This window comes from Euprymna scolopes, chromosome 4 (genome assembly GCF_053919585.1).
Source record: "Euprymna scolopes isolate OS-2025 chromosome 4, ASM5391958v1, whole genome shotgun sequence".
NCBI classification, from domain to species: domain Eukaryota; kingdom Metazoa; phylum Mollusca; class Cephalopoda; order Sepiida; family Sepiolidae; genus Euprymna; species Euprymna scolopes.
Window position 1 is genome coordinate 164974629 of NC_136485.1, and position 24832 is coordinate 164999460.

Consider the following 24832-nt stretch of genomic DNA (forward strand, 5'->3'; position numbering starts at 1 on the left):
AACCAAAAAGATTACTATTTAACATTTGCATTAATAGTAGACCAATATTCGACTATTAAAACTAGCTTAACTGGGTGCTAAGCATTTCTAAGTAGTACATGCACTGGTATTTGCAATAAACACTAAAGTTCGACGCAGAGTTTTGACTAAATTAGAAAGTGATCACAACCCAACAGTATAAACGTTTCTAACAATAATTTAAGGTTAAAAAAATTCAAAGGGCAAAACGAATCCGGCGTTTCGTAAGTAAGAATAATAGATAAAAAGTCAAAACTCTATTATTCAGAAAAAAAAAATAAAATACATTATTGTCCTACTTCACTGAAAATTAAAGTAAGTTACTACGAAGTCTATGTTATCGGTGCGAAGCAATGTATTTGGTAAAGACTGTCCATACCGCACAACATCCTTGCTTAACTTATGATCGAATTGGACATCATTTTGTAGAGCAAGTGGCAAAATAAAACTCAAGTATGACACACTTTAATAGATATAAAAGATGATAAAAATATGTGTAAATATGTGCTGGTAACAGATATTAAAGATAAAGGAAAACTTGTAGTTCGAAGTTGCACATTGACATTTAACGGTTCGACAAAGAAATTAAAAGTGAAAAACACAGGAATTCTTTGGATGCCACAATGCAATTCGTGGGATTTGCCTATAAACAGATTTTGTCAGCAAGTAGACACTCTAAATGCAGGCAAGGAAAATCTCCAGTAAAACTTAAAAGAAATTTTCCCTTAAGTATTTTCGGACGGTCTGAGAAAATGCACAAAAATTTCAGCTAGATTCGAAACCAAGGATAATACTAACCAGTATTCCAGAAAAAAGGTACAGTTTGCCTTATTGGAGAAAATCAACGTGGAGTTTAAAATATTTGCAAAACCGGAATGCTATCGGACGTTAAATTCAGTCAATGGAACGCCTATAGCGTTTTTGTGAAAAATAAGTCAAAAGAAAGCCGCGTTTAGGCTGATGTTTCACAGGTTGAAACTTAGTATTAAAAGAATACCATTACCAACTTCCTAATCCTAAACGGAAGCAAGATCTTCTCTAAAATCTATCTGGGTGACACACAGTTTCAAATTTCAGTCGATAAAAATAGCTTTGTATTAACATCCATAAGGGTTTATTCAAAACCGAAAGAAAAGTCAATATGGCGCCTGCCATTTTAAATAAAATTATGAACACCATATTAAGCATCTTTATCTTGCAATCATATAACGAGATGATATTACACAATAAAGGGGGTTAGATAATAACATAGACAACATGTCACACAGGGAAATCTCGACAGGATTTTTGTTTTAAAATAAAATGCGATTTCTTCATAAAAGAAAAAATAATCGGGGTATATTATCAAGGAAAATGGTAGAAAACCAGGCCCCGAAAGAATCACAGCTATAAAGGATATGCCGACTCCCAAAACTTTTACAAAATTACAAAGTTATTTGGGGTTCGCGAACATTCATCAGACATTAATTTTTATATGAAGGACTTCCGAGTCTGAGTTAGTGAGCTGCTAAAATATGAGAGTGTGGAAATGGATACTTGAATGCCAGGCGGCATTCCATAAAATAAAAAATATCTGATATCAGATTTATTCTCTACTCACGATGACACAAAAACTGATATAATAGCGATGCCAGCTCGTATGGAATAGGGGTCTGTATTATACATGATATACCTGATGAAAGCAAAAAACGTTTTTTCACGCGCGTCAAGAACTCTACTCTCGACAGAAAAGCACTATTCACATATCCAAAAGGAAGCTCTTGCTATTATCTGCACAGTTACAAAGTTATACCGATATTTACATTGGCGATATTTATACTGCAAACCGACCAGAAAATTCGGTTGACCATTTTTGGATAGTAAAAGAGCTACTGTTTAGATAGAGACTAAACTGTTTACGTGGGAAACTATTCTGCTGAATTCCAATTTTAAGTTTGAGTACCTCTCCTCTAAGCAAATCAGAAATGTTAACTGACTTTTAATGTTGGTTCTAAAACAGATAACACTTCTTGAGCACTAAGTAATTATGTGCAGAACCATAAAAGACTTTTCGATCACACTGTAACAAAAAGAGTACGAATTAGTGCTAGCAAACAGAAAATATAATGACTAGTAAATACAAAACAGTTTTGTGATGTCTAATGACGTACAGCAAGTAGGTCATCAAACCAAAAGCCTTACAAAAAAATAATGACATGTAATCATATAAGTCTACCAGGAATAAAAAGCAAGCAGGAATTCATGCGTAGTTACGTATACTGTCCGAAGATGAATAAAGACCTAAAAAACATGGTCGGCTAATGTTATGCTTTGACGGCAATGGCTCAACTTATACTAATACTTGTCTAGAAACCATATAGACTTTGCAGGGTCACTGCAAGGTATGTATTACCTAATTGTGGTCGATAGCTACGCAAAATGGCCTATCGCCAGTAGAGACTATCTTCCATTAAAACATAAGACTCGTGTTTCCAAACTGTTACCAAAGCCATTAAAATATAAAAAGACCTTGTGCCTAAGAAACGCTATAGCTTAGGAAAGTAGTTTTCTTCAAAGTTTACTAAAAAAACTCGTCTTTCCTGAAACTGAGCACAATAGACAAAACAATAGAAAATATGACGTACTTTCTTTTATAATCAGAATTTATAGCATAAATGACCGCTTAACCAAATTCAAAAGCATCTGTTTGATCATCGCAACTGTGCACCCCAGTAAGAAGAATATACCATTGAGACGATATGACACTTTATACATCGAACCATTCAAATTAGCTCCGGAACGCCACCGATCGTGGAGGAAAAAGAAGTTCATAGATGTTTTAACTATCGACCCCCCAAAAAAGAAATAGTGACCAGTCCCTCTTGCCTAGTAAAGACTTGTGAAGTGTGTGTGTTTGGGACTTACTAATTCACTCGTAATGGATTCTTCTGAACATTAAAAAAACGAGCTTAATACTTTTGTGGGAAATTATCGCGACCAACGTGAGACTAGAGGCCGTCTAACTTAACAATCCGAACATACCGACAACCTTTTCTGTGTATTCACTTTCTTGTACGATATATTATTTTCTGTCAGAATCCGTTGTTGGAGTCTTTTTCATTCTCTTTCCTAAGGTTACTGAATAGCATTACAACAGATTGCTAAGATCATTGTGACATCTTACAGATGAGATAATAATACGGTTAAAAACAGAGATTTTCTCACATCTTTTTTACTTTTCTCAAAACTTAATATATGTCATATGAGACTAATTTAAAATAATAAGAAAAACACAATGTCATCAAATCATTAATCTAGTTAGGCTAAATAGGCGAAATAAATATGTAATGGATATTGTCAGGGACAACAGACCTCACAAGTAAGACATTAATACTTCATACAATGGAATACATATATGTACATATAGACATATATGTACATACTTATTGATTTGCAAATTGTTACTTATTTTCGTCTTTCTTCACCAATACTGACTACATCCCATTCCTAGCATTGTGATAATCTTCTAAACCTCTTCTACATATACATACATACATACATACATACATACATACACGCACACGCATATATATAAACTGTGTCCATCGCTTTATTGCAGATTAAAAGATAATCAATATTTCAGTAAATATAAGTTATAAAAAGCTGAAAATTACATCATCCAGGGACTGTATAAAGGTGAGATAAATCCTAAAATTTCATCAAAATCCATGTTATATTTAAAAAGTTATGTTATTCTTTTAATATTCAAGGAATTTTCACCGTCCATCGCTTTATTGCAGGTCTCATAAAATGCCAAAAAAAGGACGAAGAATTTGTTACCATGGCTAGATGATCTTCCGTTGTCACGTCGTTTTAAGATTATTTTTATGCATGACAATGCTCCATCTCATGCTGCTAGCGCAACTACATCCTTCCTTGGATCTCAGGGCTTTGTTGGAGAAACCCTCATGTCCTGGCCACCGTGTTCTCCGGACCTTAACCCCATCGAACACCTATGGTCAATATTGAAACGAGGAGTTTATGAGGGAGGAGAGCAGTTTTCTTCGAAGGATACCCTTTGGAACAAAATAGTCGACGTTGCCAGAACCATATATATACTATATATATATATATATATATATATATATATATATGAACGATCTTTACCCAATACATGGCTTCGCACCGATAACATAGACTTCGTAGTGATTTACTTTGATTTTCAGTGAATGAGAAGAATGATGTCTTTTCTTTTTTATTTTCTCTGAAGAATAAGGGTTTAACTTTTTGTCTATTATTCTTACGTACGTACGTACGCCGGATTACTTTTGCCCTTTGAATGTTTTAACTTTAATTTATTGTTAGAAACGTTTATAGTGGTGGTTTGGATAACTTTCTAATTTAGTCAAAACTCTGCGTCAAACTTCAGAGTTTATTGCAGATACCAATCCATGTACAAATATAAATGAACTGTTCACTTACACTAAAGAATGGTTTGAAAAAATTAAATTCGTGATATCTTTTAAAAGAAGGACCCAGAATTAGTTCCAAGTAAAAACCTAATTTATTAGTCGTATTAACTTATCAGTTGCTTGTCAACAAACAATTCCATCTAACCAAATGATATTTCAAATATATGTATAAAAGTTGATTTCAGTATATGAAGTATATCAGATAGGAACTTAAAACAACACAAAAACACTGATTCAAATGTGATTTATTTTTTTAAATATCATTATTATTATTATTATTATTATTATTATTATTATTATTATTATTATTATTATAATCTTACTTGGTTTTAGTGTTAGTTATATCTCTAGAAGGTGAATTGTCATTTTTCTTCATAATGTATGAGATAAATACACTGCGGTATTATATATATATATATGTATATATATATATTTATATGCACATATATATGTATATATGTATATATATATGTATATATATATGTATATATGTATATATATGTATATATGTATGTATATGTATATATATGTATATATATATGTGTATATATGTATATATATATGTATATATATGTATATATATGTATATATATGTATATGTATGTGTGTGTGTTGTAGAGACGCTCACTAATTAATATAGGCGGGTGAGTGAGATATATAAAGGTATCAATCACCAATACCGAGAGAGGCAAACAGGCAACACGCCTATGCTGCCTCTAGTAAGACATGCAACATTACACCTGCCGGAATATCTCATACTGAAGCGTATCTGAAGACATGTAAATATGTATATAACTTTTCTTCCTAATATATTATTGTATACCTTTACTTTTGTGTTCTTGTTAATTATTTGTGCAGACACAATAATATATATGTATATATATATATATATATATATATCATAAGTTAGTTATTTAAAATTTGTGATTTGAAAAAGTTAAATTTCAAATATAGAAATTTTATTGTATGCAAGACAAAGAATACAGTATAGTCAAATATATTTCTTTAACCCATAAACAGGATATATATATATATATATATATATATATATATATATATATATTCATTTATTGGTTGTATAGATTTTCATAGTAAGGCATAACTTAATAATTTAATGAACAAAACCTTAAAAACCACCAACAGGAACTCGAAAAAGTTCTCATTCTCATAGATTTGTCAGCATGTCTTATAATAGTTTATAAGTAGTGCAAGGTGACGTCACTTTGACAGTATATGAAGAGATAACCATCCATAGACAACGTCACTCTTCTGTATTAATTCAGAAAAATGAACTGATAAAAATATTTGACTGGTGGTGGAAAATGCAAGCTAATCCTGACTTAATCAATAGTTCAAGAGAAGTTTCCTCGTACAGGCCTCGCACGAAAGGGGCGTTGCTCCGTATCTACTGAAATAACTGAAGAAATTGTTGAGAAAATGATAGGTTAAAACCTACAATCATGTTACACGTATCAAAAATAAAGAAAACTCAACAAAAAAAAACAACACCAATCGAGGTCATTCCGACCCGTTTTTGCCAATTGATCAGTAATAAGAAGATAAATGTCTACACAATGTGTTAACATTTTTGCCGTTGACTTTAAGAGACTGATTCTTTTTAGTAAAACAAAAAAAAAGAAAGAAAAAAGTACAATATTTCCAGGAATTCGAATTAAATCTCATATAGATGCGAAGTGGTTAGTTATTCACCCAGTGGATTTCAATTTGTCATGACAAGTTCAAATCCTGTCATATTTGTGATTATCATTTACACATTAACATCACGTTGCTATAAAATGACGGTAGTGAACCAGACGTGAGTAAAAGAGCAACAAAGGCATTGCTTACGATAAAAATCATATAAAATAACATAAATTCTATAATATTATCAAAGCCACAGTTTAGTAAATGATTTATCTCCCCTTGTTCTATCTTTTACTTGACATCCCTGTCGTTCAAAATAATACAGAACAGCGTATTCCGAATTCAGACAAATAGAATTTCAGTATTTCCAGCAGATAAAAATCATACGAATCATATCATCATGGCTAAGGAATTATTCCTCAAAGATATGCCGAATTAGTAGGTTATTGAATGATTTTTACACTTGTGAAAGTCCCTATACTTTTGTCATATCTCAGCTTATGTGGGGAATCTATATGAAGAACAATTTACAAACAGTTATCAAACATATCATTTAGCATAATTATATCTGGTTTCATATTATAGAATTGAAATCTAACACTTAGGACACATTGACGTCCATATCTGGTTGTTGATTAAATTTTTTCGGGGTATTTTTTCCTTTATTTTTACTTGAGAATCATCTCTTATCAAGACCTGAAGGCAACTGGAGGATAAGAGTTAATGAATGGTGTAGTAATCGTTAATGGTGTAAGTTTGGTACAATTTCATTATTTATGGGGACGGCTCAAACAGAATTTATTTACATTGGATTTGAAGGCTACAATGTCGTATTCAACTGGGAAGCAGGACAGCGGAACAGTGTTCCTCAGGCGGCCAGTTTTGGGAAATAAGCTTCTCTAAAATGTTTATAATCCAACAGGTATTTTTTTTTCATTAGAATAATTCAGGTTATTTTAATATCAAATCCATACACATAGACGTTCTAAGCAGAAAGAAAATAGAATCACATATAGAAAGAACACACTTTATCTATGAATATGTAAAATTAACACGTGTTATTTCGACATGTGTCCTTGTGACATAGGTTTTCTATAACACGTCGCATATGAAGTGACAATAGTTACATCTTCATACAATCTATATATTGCATTTAATTGATAAACACATAGTTTTAATATAAGTTTGATATTAATAATACAACACGTAGATTGATACAGATCGATAAACGAATTATATAAATAACAATCACTACTCACTTTTAAATTATATTTGCTGTGTATAGATAAAACCTGTATAAGAATTGAACGTGGTAATAAACACATAATTGTTTAAAATTAGCAGGGGCACCCGAAACTGTCAGGCTTGAATAGAGCTCAACACATTTTCTACCCTCCTATAATTTTATTGTCAACAGCATCGGTTAAATCGTCTAATTTTTCGATAGAGTGCCTGATCACGCTAGAAACCCCCCACAATGTACCAGGAGAAAGTTTTACATGCCTTAAGTAACTTAGACGATAATCCATTGCAGTCTGCATTACACTGTAGAGAATTTATTGTTTATTTTATGAAATTATCTGTAAAAAATGGCTCGACTTCAAGCTTAAATTGCAAAATTCAAGTCTTCTGGTTCTAATTCTAAACGGAAACATTCATTTCGAACGGGACCCTGCCTTATCAAAGAACCAACTGTTGATTTATTGAAGTTATTTGAACATAATCACTGGCTTAAAGTTAAATGTACAAAAGTAATGTATCTTAGTTAAATTATACTCTAAAAAAACATTCGGAACTTTTTCTAATCGTATTTTTCGATTTTAAAGATTTATCAGACGCATACCAATACAATACTTACGTGAGAACACTCTCAGACACATCAAGTACCATCATATGAAATTTAAAAAAAACGGCCCAACCGTTTCGGAGTCCATACAGAGCGAACTCACACGGAGAGACAAAGTTCCTTTTATTTAATAGTTGGTAAATAGAAAGATAGATAGATAGATAGATACACACATACATACATAGTCTGTACGATTTTTGTTACCAAACTCAATTAAATAAGTGCATCTTATTGCCATGTATTTAATTCTATAATTTATAATAAATTACTCTATTGTCACTGTGGATTAATAATACGAGACAAGACAATATTTTGCATAAGTGATCAGCAAATATTATCAATTTTTTAAGAAATATCTTAAATGTAGTGTTTTATATATATATATATATATATATATATATATATATATATATATATATATATATATGACAAAGTTCTCTCGGATTCTCTCTCCTCTGATCTCGAGCGCGTGGTTCAGTGGGGGAAGATGTGGCTGGATACCTTTAATTCATCCAAAACCAAACTCCTATCCTTACATCATCAACGCTCTGATCCCCAGCTGGCATCAATTGTGATGGATGGCTCTCGTCTGGGTGAGGCCCCGTGTTTTGACAAGCTTCTGGGTTTGACCTTTACTCCTGATCTGAAATGGAACACGTACATCAAGTCTGTTGCCAAGGTCGCTGGAAAATGATGGGATCCTTCTACCGCTCCAGAAGATATCTCACTACTGATGCAATTCTCTATCTATAAAAGCCAAGTACGTCCAAGGATGGAATACTGTTGCCATATCTGGGCAGGAGCTGCCAAAAACAGCCTATCATGCCTTGGCAGAGTACAAAATAGACTTCGTGGTTTAGTGGGGATGCCCTTTTCTCTACCCTGCAACCTCTCCCCCACAGAAGAGACGTTGCGAGCCTATCCTTGTTTTATCGTTATTTTCATGGCAGGTGCTCGTCTGAACTCCAATCCCTGGTCCCCCCTCGCCAATCTTTCACAGAAAAACACCCGTCTAGCTGAATCCACTGTGAAAAATTTCCCCCACTCTATATCTGTGCCTAAATCAAAACGCTGATTCCATGAACAAAGCTTCTTTCTTAGAACTGCACGCCTGTGGAACTCTGTTCCGTCTGCCTGCTTCCCTCCAGACTACAACTTGGATGTCTTCAAGTCCAATGTTAACAAATTCCTAATGAACCGCCCCTCTAATTAAACACTTCATCAAATCTCCACACTAATGTAATGTACTTGCAATAACCCTTATCCCTGAGTGGCTTCCGGGCCTTGATAAGTGGTGATCACTGTGTAAAAAAAAAATATATATATATATATATATATATATATATATATATTCAGTAATGTGATTGATAATTTAGAATTCAAATTAGAATTAAATTAAAAATCCGTTTCATAAGAAGGAACAACAATATAGTCAATAATTTGTACGATCGTTTTGGAAAACAATGTTTTTATTGTGGTTGACATTAAGCCACGGACAATAATTTTTGCATATAGTATTTTTTAAAAAAGAAAGTTTCTTCACAGCAAAAGTATTGGGAAGGGGCTTTAATATATGTAAAAGACACCATAAATAAACCTAGCATTAAAAGTAAGTCAGATGTATCTGGAAAAAATTAAAATAAAAGGTATGTATTTACTTGATAAGCAAATTAATATGGGTTAAAGATAGAAATAAAATAGAATAAAATTATAAATCTTAATTTGGTTTAAATACAATATTATAATAATATATTTCTAATAAAATTCATAGACACACACATATATACATACATATACATATATATATACATACACATACACACACATATACACACATACATATATATATATATAAAATATATATAATTATTTACCTTTTAATTCTTCGCCTTTTGAAAACAGTAATTAAGGTCAAAGCATTCATATGGATGTTTATTATAGCTTTTCAAATTATGAAATGATAAATTTTCAAAAAGAACGCTAATAGAATATTTTATATCGGTTAGCATACGTTTGATTAAAACGCTAAATTTAAAACTGAAGGAAGAAAGGGGAAGATAATCTTATTTTTTAATTAAACAATGCAAGGGAGATAATTAGCATTTAATTTAATTTATTATTAAGGAATGATGAATCAAGTAAACAAAATATTTTTTTTGAAATTATTGAATTTAATATTTGATAATTTATTTATTTATTGAAATCAAAAATATCATAGGTTAAGGCTAAAAATATATTTTAATAATATATAATAATGGTCGATATATAAGATCAATTAATATTAACAATAATATTGATGATCAAAATTTGGGTTAAAGATAGAAATAAAATAGAATAAATAGAATTTATTCTATTTTATTTCTATCTTTAACCCATATTAATTTACTTATCAAGTAAATACATACCTTTTATTTAATTTTTTTCCAGATACATCTGCCTTACTTTAAATGCTAGGTTTATTATGGTATCTTTTACATATACAAAAAACCCTTCCTAATACTTTTGATGATGAGGAACTTTTGTTATTTTAATACTATATGTAAAAATCATTGAAATTAAACTATAACTTGATATGCTTATTAATAAAAGTTTTGATCATCAATATTATTGTTAATATAAATTGATCTGATATATCGACAATTATTATATATATAGATATTTTTTATTTCAATAAATAAATAAATTATCAAATATTAAATTCAATAATTTCAAAATAGATTATAATATTTTGTTTGCTTGATTTATTATTCGTTAATAATAAATTAAATGCTAATTATCTCCCTTGCATTGTTTAAGTTAAGAAATAAGATTATCTTCCCCTTTCTTTCTTCAGTTTTAAATTTAGCGTTTTAATCAAACGTATGCTACCGATATGAAATATTCCATGAAGTTATAAGAAATACAAATTGCAGCTCATTATTAGATGATATTCGTGTATAAACATATATCAAACCAGCTTAAATACGTCTATCTGTTGAGAATGTTCCATCTAGATTGAAGAAACTTTACAATTACATTTATTCCCTTTGAAAATTTTTGCAGCAATTAAAGTAAATATATATATATATATATATAAGAACTAATACAATATTCATCATATCTACGTTGAATTAGTTTTAATGTGAATATATTAGATAATTCAATGTATTAGTCTTGCTTACAATATACATGTGCAAATATATGTAATGATATGTAAAAGCCAAGTATGTCCAAGGATGGACTACTGCTGCCACATCCGGACAAGAGCTGTTAAAATAGCCTATCCTGCCTTGACAGAGTACAAAATAAACTTCGTGCCCTAGTGGGGGACGCCATTTTCTCTTCCCTGCAACCTGAAGAAGTGACGTTGCGAGCTCGTCTTTGTTTTATCGTTATTTCCATGGCAAGTGCTCGTCTGAGCTCCAATCTCTGGTCCCGATTCGCCAATCCTTCCTGAAAACCCCCCGTCTAGCTGTCAATAATTTTCCCCACAATTTAGACGTCTTCAAATTCGGCATAAACAAATTTCTGGTAAACTGCCCCCTTAAGTAAGTCATTTTATCAAATCTCCATTACTAACGATTACTACGATGTTATCCCATTGGCTACTGTACACACAATAACCCTTATCCCCGAGTGACTTCCAGGCCTTGGTAACTAGTGACTCCCATGTAAAAAAATGAATTCTACTTAAACTGAACCAATGCAAATCATATTACAAGTATATTTCGATTATCTGTTAATTAGATTTAACCGATTTCCTTTTGAATCTGGATGAGGATCAAGATGAAATTTAAAAAAAAATAGTGAGTTTGATTTTTATCGGACAATATCAAATATTGTACATGCACCTTCCGTAAATTTCTGTTCTTGTTTTCAGTATATTGCAAGAAATTAAAAGAAATAATCCTATGATACGATGCTGATTGTAAATATTAAAGATAAGTAAAAAAAAAAAAACAATAAAACTCTTATGTGCTAGAAACAACGTCGATTCTTTCGAGCACAACCAAATTTTGAACGGCGTAATATAATTCATTAAGAGACTCCACCTACATAATGCACAACCTTGAACAATACACGTAAAATGAAATTTAAAATTAGGTGGCTATCATATCAGTAAACATAATTAAAAATGCCTTTAAGTATAAGTTATATGTGACGCTCTGATTGATCTCAGCTTAGACATAAACCAATAAAAACGAGAAATTAAGCAATAGTTACATCTCATAAGATTAGCGAATCTCTCGACTGAGGCTACCTTTCTAGGACAATTGCTCTTGGCATATTAAAGGAGCATGGCATAAAGGTTTACTTCACAAGATCTCAAACCACGGTATAGCTGGAAATGTCGTCTCAATTATTAAATCATTTCTCTCTGATAAGTTCATAAAGGTAGTGGTTGATGGGCAGAATTCAGAAACTCACAGTATTAATGCTGGAGTCCCTCAGGGGTCCATCCTGGGCCCATCTCTCTTCCCGATCTGCATTAATGATCTTTCAAATCACATCCTTACATCATTTGTAGACATTTATGCTGATGACACTATTATCTATGGTAGATCTTCTAAGACCGTAAACGACCAAGTTCTCTCCGATTCTATCTCCTCGTATCTTGAGCAAGTGGTACAATGGGGAAAGAGATGGCTTGTTAATTTTAATGCATCTAAAACCAAGCTTTTATCTTTACATCGTCAACGCTCTGATTCCCATCTGGCAAGAATTGAAATGAATGGATCTCGTCCTGGGGAAGCCTCATGTTTTGACAAGCTTCTGAGTTTGACCTTTACTCCTGATATTAAATGGAACACATACATTAAATCCGTTGCCAAGGCAGCTGGACAGGAGCTGCTAGAAAGGACTTATCCTGCCTTGATGGATTTCCAAATAGAGTTAGTAGCCTCGTAGGGGATGTCCTTTTCTCTTCCCTGCAACCTTTTTCTCACAGAAGGGATGTTGTGAGTTTGTCTTTGGTTTATCGTTATTTTCATGGCAAGTGTTTGACTGAGCCTTAATCTATGGTTCCCCCTCGCCAAACTTTCACAAGAAACATCCGTCTAGCAGAAAATACTATCACTAATTTCCCCCACTCTTTATCTGTCTCTAAACGTAAACGTTGATTCCATGAACAAAGCTTCTTTCTCAGAACTGCACGCCTATGGAATTGTCTTCCGTTTTCCTGCTTTCCAGCTGACTACAATATGGTTGTTTTCAAGTCTAACGTAAACAAGTTTTTGATGAGCTGTTCCATATAAGTTAGCAAATTTACCTAATGTTCCATTCATATTGATTACTTTAATTGTCCAATTGTCTACTGTACACTCTTTAACCCTTATCCGCGAGTGGCCTCTTGGTCTTGATAAGTGATGATGCCTATGTAAAAAAAAGTAACACAAGCCAGAAATTATAAGGACGTTAGAAGCGAAAGGATAAATTCAATGAAGTCGACAATTCAGGGAATCTATTAACTTAGTACTTATCGCTTTTGCCAAGCATTTCATTGAAAGTCTCTCGTGATAAAATCGTTGAAACTATATGAAAGCACTTTACCTCTTAAACGCAAAAAAGCCAATGAAGAAAACTTTTGTATGTTATTTTTAATAGTCAATGTTTTACTCTTATAGATTAATTCGTTTAAAAACATCCTTAATCCCGAAAATCACATTGTAAAACAAGTGTCATTAAGTACTGCTTATGTTGTTTATAAGAACATTCTATATACGTTTATTTTGGTTAACTTTTAGATAAGCAATTGTATTTGTTTTAAATAAATATAAACCTATATATTTCATGTAAAAACTTGCGATCATAAAGTATCGTTTTGCGTTTTGAAAATAGCTAGATTGCTCTCGAAATGATATGTTAAAGCTGCATTTTGGATGCTGTGAATATGCTTATACCACATTGCAATCATTTCTAGTTAAATTCATCGCTGTGCAGTGCATGTACAGTCATCTGCACGAAAATGTCAATACGTTTTGTTTACATTCGTCAGAAACATTTATATAATTACCAAAAGTCCCAGGAAATTATAAATAATATTACTATTCGTCAGTTTCGCAAAAAGAAAATGAAAGTAATAATATATGTGCTGTGCACGTAAAAAATAATGTGTGTAGTCATTCGTTTGATGAGCGTATAAGAGCACAGCATTCTAGAATTGTTGTCATTGTTGCTGATTCAATCTCGTCTGACAAAATAATCCACTTTGTAGTATATGATGTGATGTATATGATGTGGTGTATATGATGTGATGTATATGATGTGATGTATATGATGTGATGTATATGATGTGATGTAGATTGCAAAAGAAAACGGATCCTTCTATACAGCTTTCATATCGCTCAGAGAAATTGCCAAACATAAAAACAACAACAACAGCAACAACACTAGGATCGCAAATGTGTGTACTTAAGATAATAAATGTAAGCGTTCGAAATGTTTGTTTGGTTTTATCAAAATACAAATTGCTACAGTGATTCGTCTTGTGTTAATAGTTGCATTTCGCACTCAATTCAACTATTTATTCCTTTCTTTGTCTAGAGAAAGAGGAAAAGAGAATTTTGATTTTCATTCCTATCTTTTTTTTTGTGGAAACTAGATAATATAAATATACATTCAACATTAGAGATATTATACGAATTATTAGAAACGTGAAAAGCAACAATAAAATAAATATTACGCGAATATGTAAGAAATAAGCACATCAAATATACATTTTTACAAGACACGTATCCTATATTCTTTTCTGATGGAGTGTAAAATTTCAATCTATTTCTTTGCACGCAGCAATTGTATTGATACAAGAACAGGTTCCATTTTCTTGTAAGTAAGAAAAACATTAAATAAGTAAAAATGAGATAAGATAGACCGAGAATTGAACTCGGTAAGCAAGGTTTGAAAATAGGTTCAGGAAAGAGATTCAGAAGGAATTCGATTGTTTAGAGATGTTATTGTAAAAAGGAATTTTGTTTGTTGAATTCTTTTTTTATGAAAACTGAATTAAAATGAGGTCATCTAGAAGCGTACAATAGAAAATGAAAAACATATTGAAAAATAGGTTAGGCCGAAAATAGGATAGAGAATTTTCGTCTGCAGACATGTGTGAACAGTGCCTGTTTTAGCCACGTGAGTTCAGGCCATGTGATCGATCGAGCACGTTTTTTGCCATGCAATGATATGGCTGAGAAATGAATTCGCAATATAGTTGCTAGTTTGAGATAGAAACAGGAGAACAGAGACAGAGTCGGACAAAGAAGAGAGTTGGACAGACGGGAGACAGGAGAGTCGAGTTCGGATCGAATCCTCCTTTGGAAGCGAAGGGTTAGAAGTTGTAATCATGTAGTGACTTTTGAATTCCTGAATGTGAAATCATTGCAACTGGCCGAAATCATAAAAGAAACATCATATTTTGTAACTGCGTCTTCGTGTTGGTCATTCTTCAACAACTAAAGGTAATGTGAAATACATCTTTATATGAACATTGTGTCCACTCGTCTTCATAACGAACATTGTATAACCCCCATCTTAAGTAATGTGTCTCTCCATCTTAAGAAACGTGTCTCCCTCTCTATCGTAAGTAATGCCTGCCTCCTCTTTTTGTTATAAGAACAGATAAATCATCCCTCACTTAATATATGTGTTAAGAAGCAAGAAGAAACATTCACAGAACTGTATAAATGTCTCTCTCTCTTCTATCTCCCCTCTCATCGTGTATTACATGTCCTGTCTCTCCACAATATGGACACACGGCTATACGATCTCTCTCTCTTTCTCTCTCTCTCTCTCTCTCTCTCTCTCTCTCTAAATATGTATCATGTTCACAAAAAGAGACTCTCTATCGTCCTCTGTCAGTAAAATAGGCAACTTTTTTGTATATAATTCATTATGATTTATTAGAAAATGTCGGCTCTTTTAATGAGTATATTCGAATAGAAAAAAATCCAGCATAGAAACAATACCATTTTTACATATTAAAACAAGTCAGATATTTTAAAGAATAAAGAAGTCATTTTTCACTTCCTGTAATTAACTTTTTTTTCATTCCTGATAATTAAAACGAACAAACTGATTTTTAAAAATCTCAGTTTTCCACAAGTGTCACATATTTTGTGTTATCTTTATTACGTATATTTTGAAGTGAAACGCGTTCTGCCTTGTAGCATGGTTGAACATGAATCGAATTCATCAAACAGAAAGAAACGTAAGTAATACTGGAAATAATCAGCTATTTTATTCAACCCTAAACAGATCCAACTGCGCATCACAAGAGACAAAGTCTAATACCACAAAAGTGTCGAATCTAAAATCATCTGACATAAATAAGGAATTACGAAAGATATGGCAAAGTCGATCCATACATAAATACATGATATTTCAGTCTTTTTACAGCTTTATAGAAAGAGAAAATATGTGTTCAAATGGTCTATACGAAAATGTGTTCTTTTTTTGTTTTATTTTACTTCAGTCGAAGTTCCCAGAAATCAAAGGGCCCACTACATGGAATTAACATTGAACTCTATGTGAAATGCATGGTTATTCGAATTTGCCATTAAAATTCTTTATCGCTCAAACACTTAGTAAAGAAATTTAGAACATAAATTTCCTCAATTAACCATTTTCATATGTTGTGATATATCTTTATTTTGCTTTCTGGGTCTTACTGGATTTCAGGACAAGAATTTATCTAGTCTGGTGGAGTATCCAGCTTCGTGCTATTACTAGAGATGACATCACTTGGAGAAGGTGCACCATTTCTCGTAAAAGTTAATGTAAGTTAGCCACGTTTATGGGCAAACTTGTACATGAGTAAGTTGCTGCAAATGTTTTATATTGTGTTGCTATATTGACTAGTCAATGGTTATATTGTGTTGTTCATCAAGCTGCGTATAAGAAAGCGACCAAAGCTAGTTTTAGCTTTCCCACAAGAAGAATGTGTAGCATTCATAGGATTATGTTATGTCTTTGATTCATGTAGAAACTTGAACATTTTACTACTAACTCTTCTTAGGATCTTGCTTATGTAATCAATGCGAACAGATTCTAGGTCCTGATTGTGACTATCGTTTGCATATTTAAGAATACTATCGGTATGCACTCGAGGTTGAGAATTTTTATAGAATTAACCAAGTATTTCAACCAATAAACGTCGAATAATTTACGTAGACCGCTTCTCTTTCGCTTTTGTTTATGTTATTATTGAGGAAGAAGGTTTATCAAAGGCATTAGGTCAGTGATAAAAAGCAGATAAATTAATGGTTCGGATGGCGTATCTTTACTAATGATGTCATCACTTGCATCCGGTCTACGTTCTCTTTATATCTTGGGCTGGTAAGTTTCTTTTAATACTGTAACTACGTCATCGCCACCCCTATCACCATTCTCAAATGTAATTTTAGGATTTTTTTTCTTTCAAACTAAGAAGAAATTATTTTTTTTACATGGAAGTAACCACCTATCAAAGCCCGGAGGCTACTAGGGGATAAGGGTTATTGCGTGTACAGTAACCAATGTGACAATATCGTAGTAAACGTAAGTAATGGAGATCTGATAAAGTGTCTTACTTAAGGGGGCGGTTTATCAGGAATTTGTTTATGTTGGACTTGAAGACATCCAAGTTGTAGTCAGGTGGGAAACAGGCAGACGGAAGAGAGTTCCACAGGCGTGCACTTCTAAAAAAGAAGCTTTGTTCATGGAATCTACGTTTTGATTAAGGCACAGAAAAATTCAACAAATTTGCCATCCGGACAACATTGGAATTCCTATATAGTGTCACATATTTGCAATCATTGATGAAATTATTATATGAAATATTTAGTATTAAAATGTTTGCATTGCTTTTTATTATAAAATTTAAAGTCGGATATTTTCTGTTAACGTTTGTTATACGCATCCAAGAGTACACTGATTGCTTAGAATTGGAAAGATCTGAATTGAGAACCGCGGATTGCCTAGCATAGTAATCAATAGCAATGATGTTCACGTGAAACGTCTTTCAATTTCAACGGAAACACTAATATCTATTTATATGCTATTAAAACCATACAATATATTATCTTTGACTAATAAATGTTTTCTTCGTGAATATGAAGTAATGTATACAATACGTATTTATCAAGTCGACATTTCTTGTATCGATTTTCTAATGAAATAAAAATCATGTTATGAATTACTAATAATGTCCTGCAGCAAATTTAAAATCAGGACTTTTTTGTTTTGTAAATATCCCCAAAGACTATTTTGAAAAAATCCTCATGAATATGTAAACATGGGAAGAGATGTTGTCTTAAAATATATGACTTTTTTTCTGGTGATTATCTTATCGTCTCTCAATAATTTCTTCTATTTTAGGTATATTAGCTTTCAACAAAACGAATATTGTTGGAGAAAAAACATTTGACTGGATAGTTTGGAAAATAATTCAAAGTACATTTTGTTAATAAATACTTTATAATAAACGTAATTTATGACATAAAATTTAAAATTGATAAAAATATTCATGGGCCTCTTTATGCATTTATTTATTACCATTTATGTTTTAATTAACCATTTTTAACACTTGATACAATGTACAACACAAGGATTTTACTTACAAAGAAGAAAATCAGGCAATAGCAGACTCCAACTCTCTAAATATAAACCTGATATGGTTCGAAATTAATAAGAAATGTTTTAACATAGAAAAGAAAAATAAAAAAGAAAGAAAGAAATAGAGTCGTATGTTTTCCTTCTATTAATGAAATACTTTTTCATCTTTAACAGGTTCTAAAACAGTTTTAGCTGTATTTTCACAATTTGTAAATTCCCAGTGACGTTTCCAAGAGCTTTAATCAATTGGTATATCTTTAAACCGAAGACACGCTAAAACTATTCGCAAAAACTAAACAGTTTCATCTGTTTATTCAAAGATTTCAAAGTTCTATTGATGCTTCCAGGAGCAAAACACGACTTAATATATATATACACATACAGTATTGTTTCGTCGTATCACAACTCATTAGTGCGGCTAGACATAAACATTTTCCCAGCCGTGGATCGAACCTACAACCATAGTGTTGACAGTCGGCTGCTCTAACCATCGGACCAAGAAAAAGTGTCCGTAAATGTTTCTTCTGAAATGCATATTAAATTAGCATTTGCCCGTCGCACAGGACTCATACTGTCAGTTTGTTTACAAACAAACAGTGGGCTTCGCTTTTTCGCTTAAATACGCGGCGGGTGAAAATATATTTACAAAGTGTTCAACCACATACAGTACTGTTTCGACGTATCAGAACTCATCAGTGCATATATATATATATATATATATATATATATATATATATATATATATATACTTAATTTACTCACATAAAATTAATATACGAAAGTATAAATTCATGCGTAAACTTTAAGTATTTACTTCAAAAGTGCTCAATACGTAAGTAGAGCTGGTTAGTAAGTTATAAAATATATATGGCGATTAAGCCACACTGAGTTTTAAAAGTAAAGCCTATTTAATAGCAATATACATACAAAATCTTAATGGAACGATCGAAATAATGTAATATTAATCTCTATTTTTATGATGACACCTGGTGAAAGTAACATACGCCATTACGAATGTTGCTTACTTAAAATACCAACCAATTTTTCATTCGCTAAAATTAAACTAAATAATAAATTAGCAAATTAAGAATAATGATTATAATAGGTAAGGAAACCTTATGCATCTGTATATACAAATAACGCAGTGATTAGAATAGCAATCTCATTTTATAAACATAATTTCTGTATGATAGCTCAATTAGTGCCACTTCCGGTTGTTTGGTCCGTTTCTTTTTGAAAAAGTTCTCAAAATATTAAAGACTTCAACAATTCCGCTTATCTCAAACAGTTAGTCTATATTTACTAACATTGTTATTTTCTTTTTATAAAAGGATATGCAAGGATAAAATACCTTACAAAAACTTATTTCGTTTGTTCATTTTTGCTCATAGAGCACATCATTTCAACACCCGATTCCCTAAATTACAATCATCTTATTATGGTACGTCATATTTTTTGCCAATAATGGTTTAAGCAAACTAACTTTTTCTTATATTATATTTTATGCCAAATAAAATTTACCGATCTATTCTATGAAGATCATATATAATTGTTATATATTTTTTTGTAAATTAGTAAATAAAAGCGATTTTTATTAGATCAGGACGGTTGATAATACGTATCCTCTGTATTTTAAATAGTGGCTTCTTTTCCCACTCCAATAAATATGTTTGAATAAGTATTTTTTCAAACAAGAAGAAACTAACTGCTTGAAATATTGCTTTTCCCAATTGCTTTTCCCATCTATGGCTTATTTCGATGAAAACTTTCTCTTCAATAATAAAGTTGCTGATCTTATTTTAATAACCTGAATACACAGTCAAATAGATTTAGCTTTTAAATCTCAAAGGAAATAATTACAAACCTACCCTTTATTTTGTTGGGTATATTGAATAATTTTCGATTCTTTGTCATTAATTACAATCAATAATACATTCGTGTGACAACATCATTAATACTACTAATACTACTACTGCTAATATTATTTTGACTACTACTAATAGCAACATTAATAATTATTATTATTACCATAATTACTATTATTATTACAGAAATAAAAATATAAAAATAGTAATAAAATTATATAACATAAAAAAGTATTGTAATAAAATGTAATCTAAAAACTTACTTAGACAATTTCTTTTTGTAATATGTCTATACTCAAAGTATTATAATAATGAACTAAATAAATAAATGACGGAAAATACAAATGAATTTAGAAAAACATATGTGCAGATATTTTTTAGACTAGCGAATGTTAACTATTTGGAAATAAAATTTTAAGCGAAATCTACTATTCTCAAATTTAATCCGGGTTCTAAAACCTGGTCTGAATTATGCATCACTAGTTTTAAAATGCGAAAACGAATATGACAATGACAAATTTAATATGTGTAAATATTAATAAGGAAACACGTTTATTAATGTTACGAAACTACAAATCTAATATTCCGTGAAACTGAAAAATGGAAGAAAGAAGGGAGCATTCATTAATTGAGCATAAAGTGTATAGTAAGTAACAAGGTAAAAGAGTAAGATAGAAAATGCAATAAAAAGTTTAATGACAGAAAAGAATGCCATTGGCGATTGGTTCCTTGTGATACTTGAATAGTAAGAGCATACGTTAGGAAGCGAGTGAAAAATGGCTGCAAACTTCTTCGTGAAAATCTTAATTGAAATAAACGTTTAAATGACGAAAACGTGAGTCATTTTGAAGGAAAACAAAATAAACATATATTTACTTGAAACTAAGTCTAAGTCTAAATAGTGGTTAGGATATGCAGTTTTTTTGTTCTAAATCTATATATATATATATATAAAAGCGAAAATGTATGTATGTATGTATGTTTGTGTGTCTGCTAAAGATTTTTGACCGACGGAATAAAAATTCACAAACTTGCTCTCATATGAAAGGCTACCCTCCGGACGACAAATATCGAAAAATTGGCCCAAAAGGACCATCAGAAGTGCGTCAACTGATCAATTTTCTGCAGGGGGTGGGGCCAAAAAGTGACATTTTAATGTTAAACATTACATATTTTTAAATCAATTTATAACTGCCCCCCAAAAAACGGGCGCCAACTCTTCTACATAAAGTGTACACGGGGCCGTTTATTTTGGGTCAACTTGTATTTAAAACCCGCTCAGTCATGTCACATGATCTTGACGTCAGCAAGCTGTAATGCCAGTCTGAATTTAAAAACATTGTTGTTATCGGTAAAAAAAAACTTTTAACCCTCACACAAGCTAAACTATGAATTTTATGCTATGACAACGTTACCAAAGTTATTAGCACGTTAAAAATAGTTAGATACAAAAGTTAAACGAAAAATAACAAGCCAAAAATGTTAAGTAAAAAAATACGCTTACAAAAAATATTAACAATCGAAGTTTTTACAAAAAAAAACAGCCAGACGCCATTTTCTTTTTTAGTAACACTCTTTAGAGTAAGGAAGACGAAGTGAGAAAGAGAGAGAGACGCAAACAGAGAGAGAGAGAGAGAGCAACGTTAACTTTTTCACCCCGAAATCGACAATTTTCGACAGGGGGGTGTCAACAACGCATGCGTCAGATGACGTCATTAGGTCGTGACCTGATTTAGTTTAAATAGTTGAAAAACCGAACAGATTCCATACACGTCGCTTTAGCTCAGGTAGTTAAGGCCTTGGTTCTTTATCTAAACGTTTTCGGTTCGAATCGTGGTGTGAGATGTTATTTTTTTCGATTTTTTAAATTTAAATATTGAACCCTGTATTATTTAAGCCATTTTTCACGTAACGTTCGTTTTCCTGTTTTTTTTTTTACTTCGTTTATTCTTAGCGACACCCCAAAACACCCGGGTAGCCACCGATTTTTTTTTAATTTTAATATCGAAAGTGGCTTATTTAAGCCATTTTTCACGTGTTCGTTTACTGTTTTCATCGTTCGTTTGCCTTACGTTAGTTTTTTTGTATTTTTTTTTCGATATTTTTATCACCCCCCCCCCGCTTATTTAAAACGTTGTTTTCTTTTCTTACTTCGCTTATAACAATGCTTACATCGTCATCGTCGTAACGCTCGACGACTTTCAAACATCTTTCACTTATTCGCTTATAACAATGCTTCATTCTGGCTGGCCGATTTTATTTTCAAACTTCGCCTCAGGGCTTCGGCTTCGATCCTACCCCCCGGTTTCTTTTTTATTTAACACATACCTACAAACACCCGGACAACGCCGGGTACCCCTCGTAAGTCTATAATAAAAATAACTTTAAGTGTGGAAGGTGATCCTAGGAAAGACATAAAAAATGGAAGAGAATGTAGACTGAGTTTATACAATAGAGCGACGGGATACGGTGTCCCGGGAATATGGTGACCCCGGGATACGGTTCGTTTTTTGGGGTTTTTTTTCAGGTTAATAGGTGAAATACGATGTTGTTGTTTTTTCGGTTACGGTATTTACCACGCGTTACAGTGGTATTTATAACGCTATTTGATTATATACAAGTGTAACACTGAAGAGAGGCCACATCAGACCTGTAGGGTTGATGTGACGTTTCTTTTGGTTAAAAATAATTTTTTGTTCCCGGACGATGATTTTGAAGGAATAAAAATCATTATTAATTTTTTTTTGTCAATAAATTCTGAGCTAAGTCTGTTGTTGAGATGGCGGCGGCAAAAGTGCCTTTGTAGCGAAAAGTTAAATCACATTCTAAACTTCAAAAGCGAAAAAAATGCATAAAATATTTTAGCCAAAATACAGAGGCGTTTGAGTTGAAATAGCCGAAATCATAATTGTACAAGAACCAGAGAATTGGGGATTGCACACCCGCAATTGGCAAAACTATGAGCCAAGTTTGATCTGCGAGTTTGACAGTTGAAAAAGTCGGGTTGTTTTTGATCTGGGAGAAACACACGCAGTGACTCGGCATTGTGTTTTAGAACAAAGAATAGGAAAAAATGAATTGTCCGAAATTTCAAAACAATAATACATATTTTCATGACGTATCGAGAATTGTCATTTGGTGAATCAGGTCGAACGAAAATTGAAGTTATGAAATATTTTTGCTCGGATGGGAAAATGTGTTGTCCGATAAGTTCAAAGCGACAAATGCATTCTTGGTCTTTTGACGTAATCAAAATGTCTGATATAATGGAATGGCCGACAACCAGAACTTAATTCAAAGATAAACTAAAATTCCTTTGAATTATCAAAGCGAAAAATGAGATCAATAGATAATTTTAAAACAACTAAAATCGCGTGATTTACTTTAAGTCAAAGGAAAAATAATTTTTCTGGATATGGAAAAATTCCATGCGTCAGATGACGTCATTAGGTCGTGACCTGATTTAGTTTAAATAGTTGAAAAACCGAACAGATTCCATACACGTCGCTTTAGCTCAGGTAGTTAAGGCCTTGGTTCTTTATCTAAACGTTTTCGTTTTAGTAAGCCAGGGAGGAATTAAATAATACAACGTGTAAGTTGGGCGTTAATTAAAGGAAGAGTCAATCCAATTTTGGAAATGGACCAATGAAAAAGGGGCCTGTCGAAATATAATCAACCAATGAGTAAAAGCCCCGTCGAATTATAATCAAGCAATTTGATTGGTCGATGACGAACATGGGTGTCGTCATCATTCCATAATTGTATTATAAAAGAAATGAAAAATCAGAGATTAAGTCAGAGTCCGGGTCTGAGATTGGGAATCAGAGTCAAAGAGAGCTAAGTCGAGTTGTTCCGTCTCGGCAGAATCACCTCTCCTTTCTCTTCCCCTCGCTTGTTGCCTGATAACTCAACGCTTATAACGTGTCGATTACTTAACGAGAATTACGCAAAGTCCGCGATACCGACCAGGTATTTCAACAACAGAAGCTCAGTTGTAGAACTAACTGCTTGCTTGAATTAATTGTCAACTATATGTATATGCTGTAAATACTTCTTTTATGAATTTCCGAAATATATATTATATTAACCAACCTCCGGAGTTTTGTTGCTGATGTGCGTTGATCCCTATATGTGTATATTTCTTTATTAGCCATTTGTGACACCGTATCCGTCAACGAACACCCAGAATAACTAGACGATCCACGGAGAACAGGCCTTGAGGACCGAGCATCCGAGAAGAATCCCCAACGCCTTAACGAAGAACTCACTGGGTGACGCGACGTACTAACGGTTGGCAGACCTGGTTGCCCAGTCGACATATCATAACCGTACCGACCAGGGTGCAGATCATAACTGGGCCGCGATCAGAGGTTCAAGGTCGTTTAAGGCCACGTTGCAAGGTCACACAAGTGTATTATCTACTATACTGTATTTTGTTACTA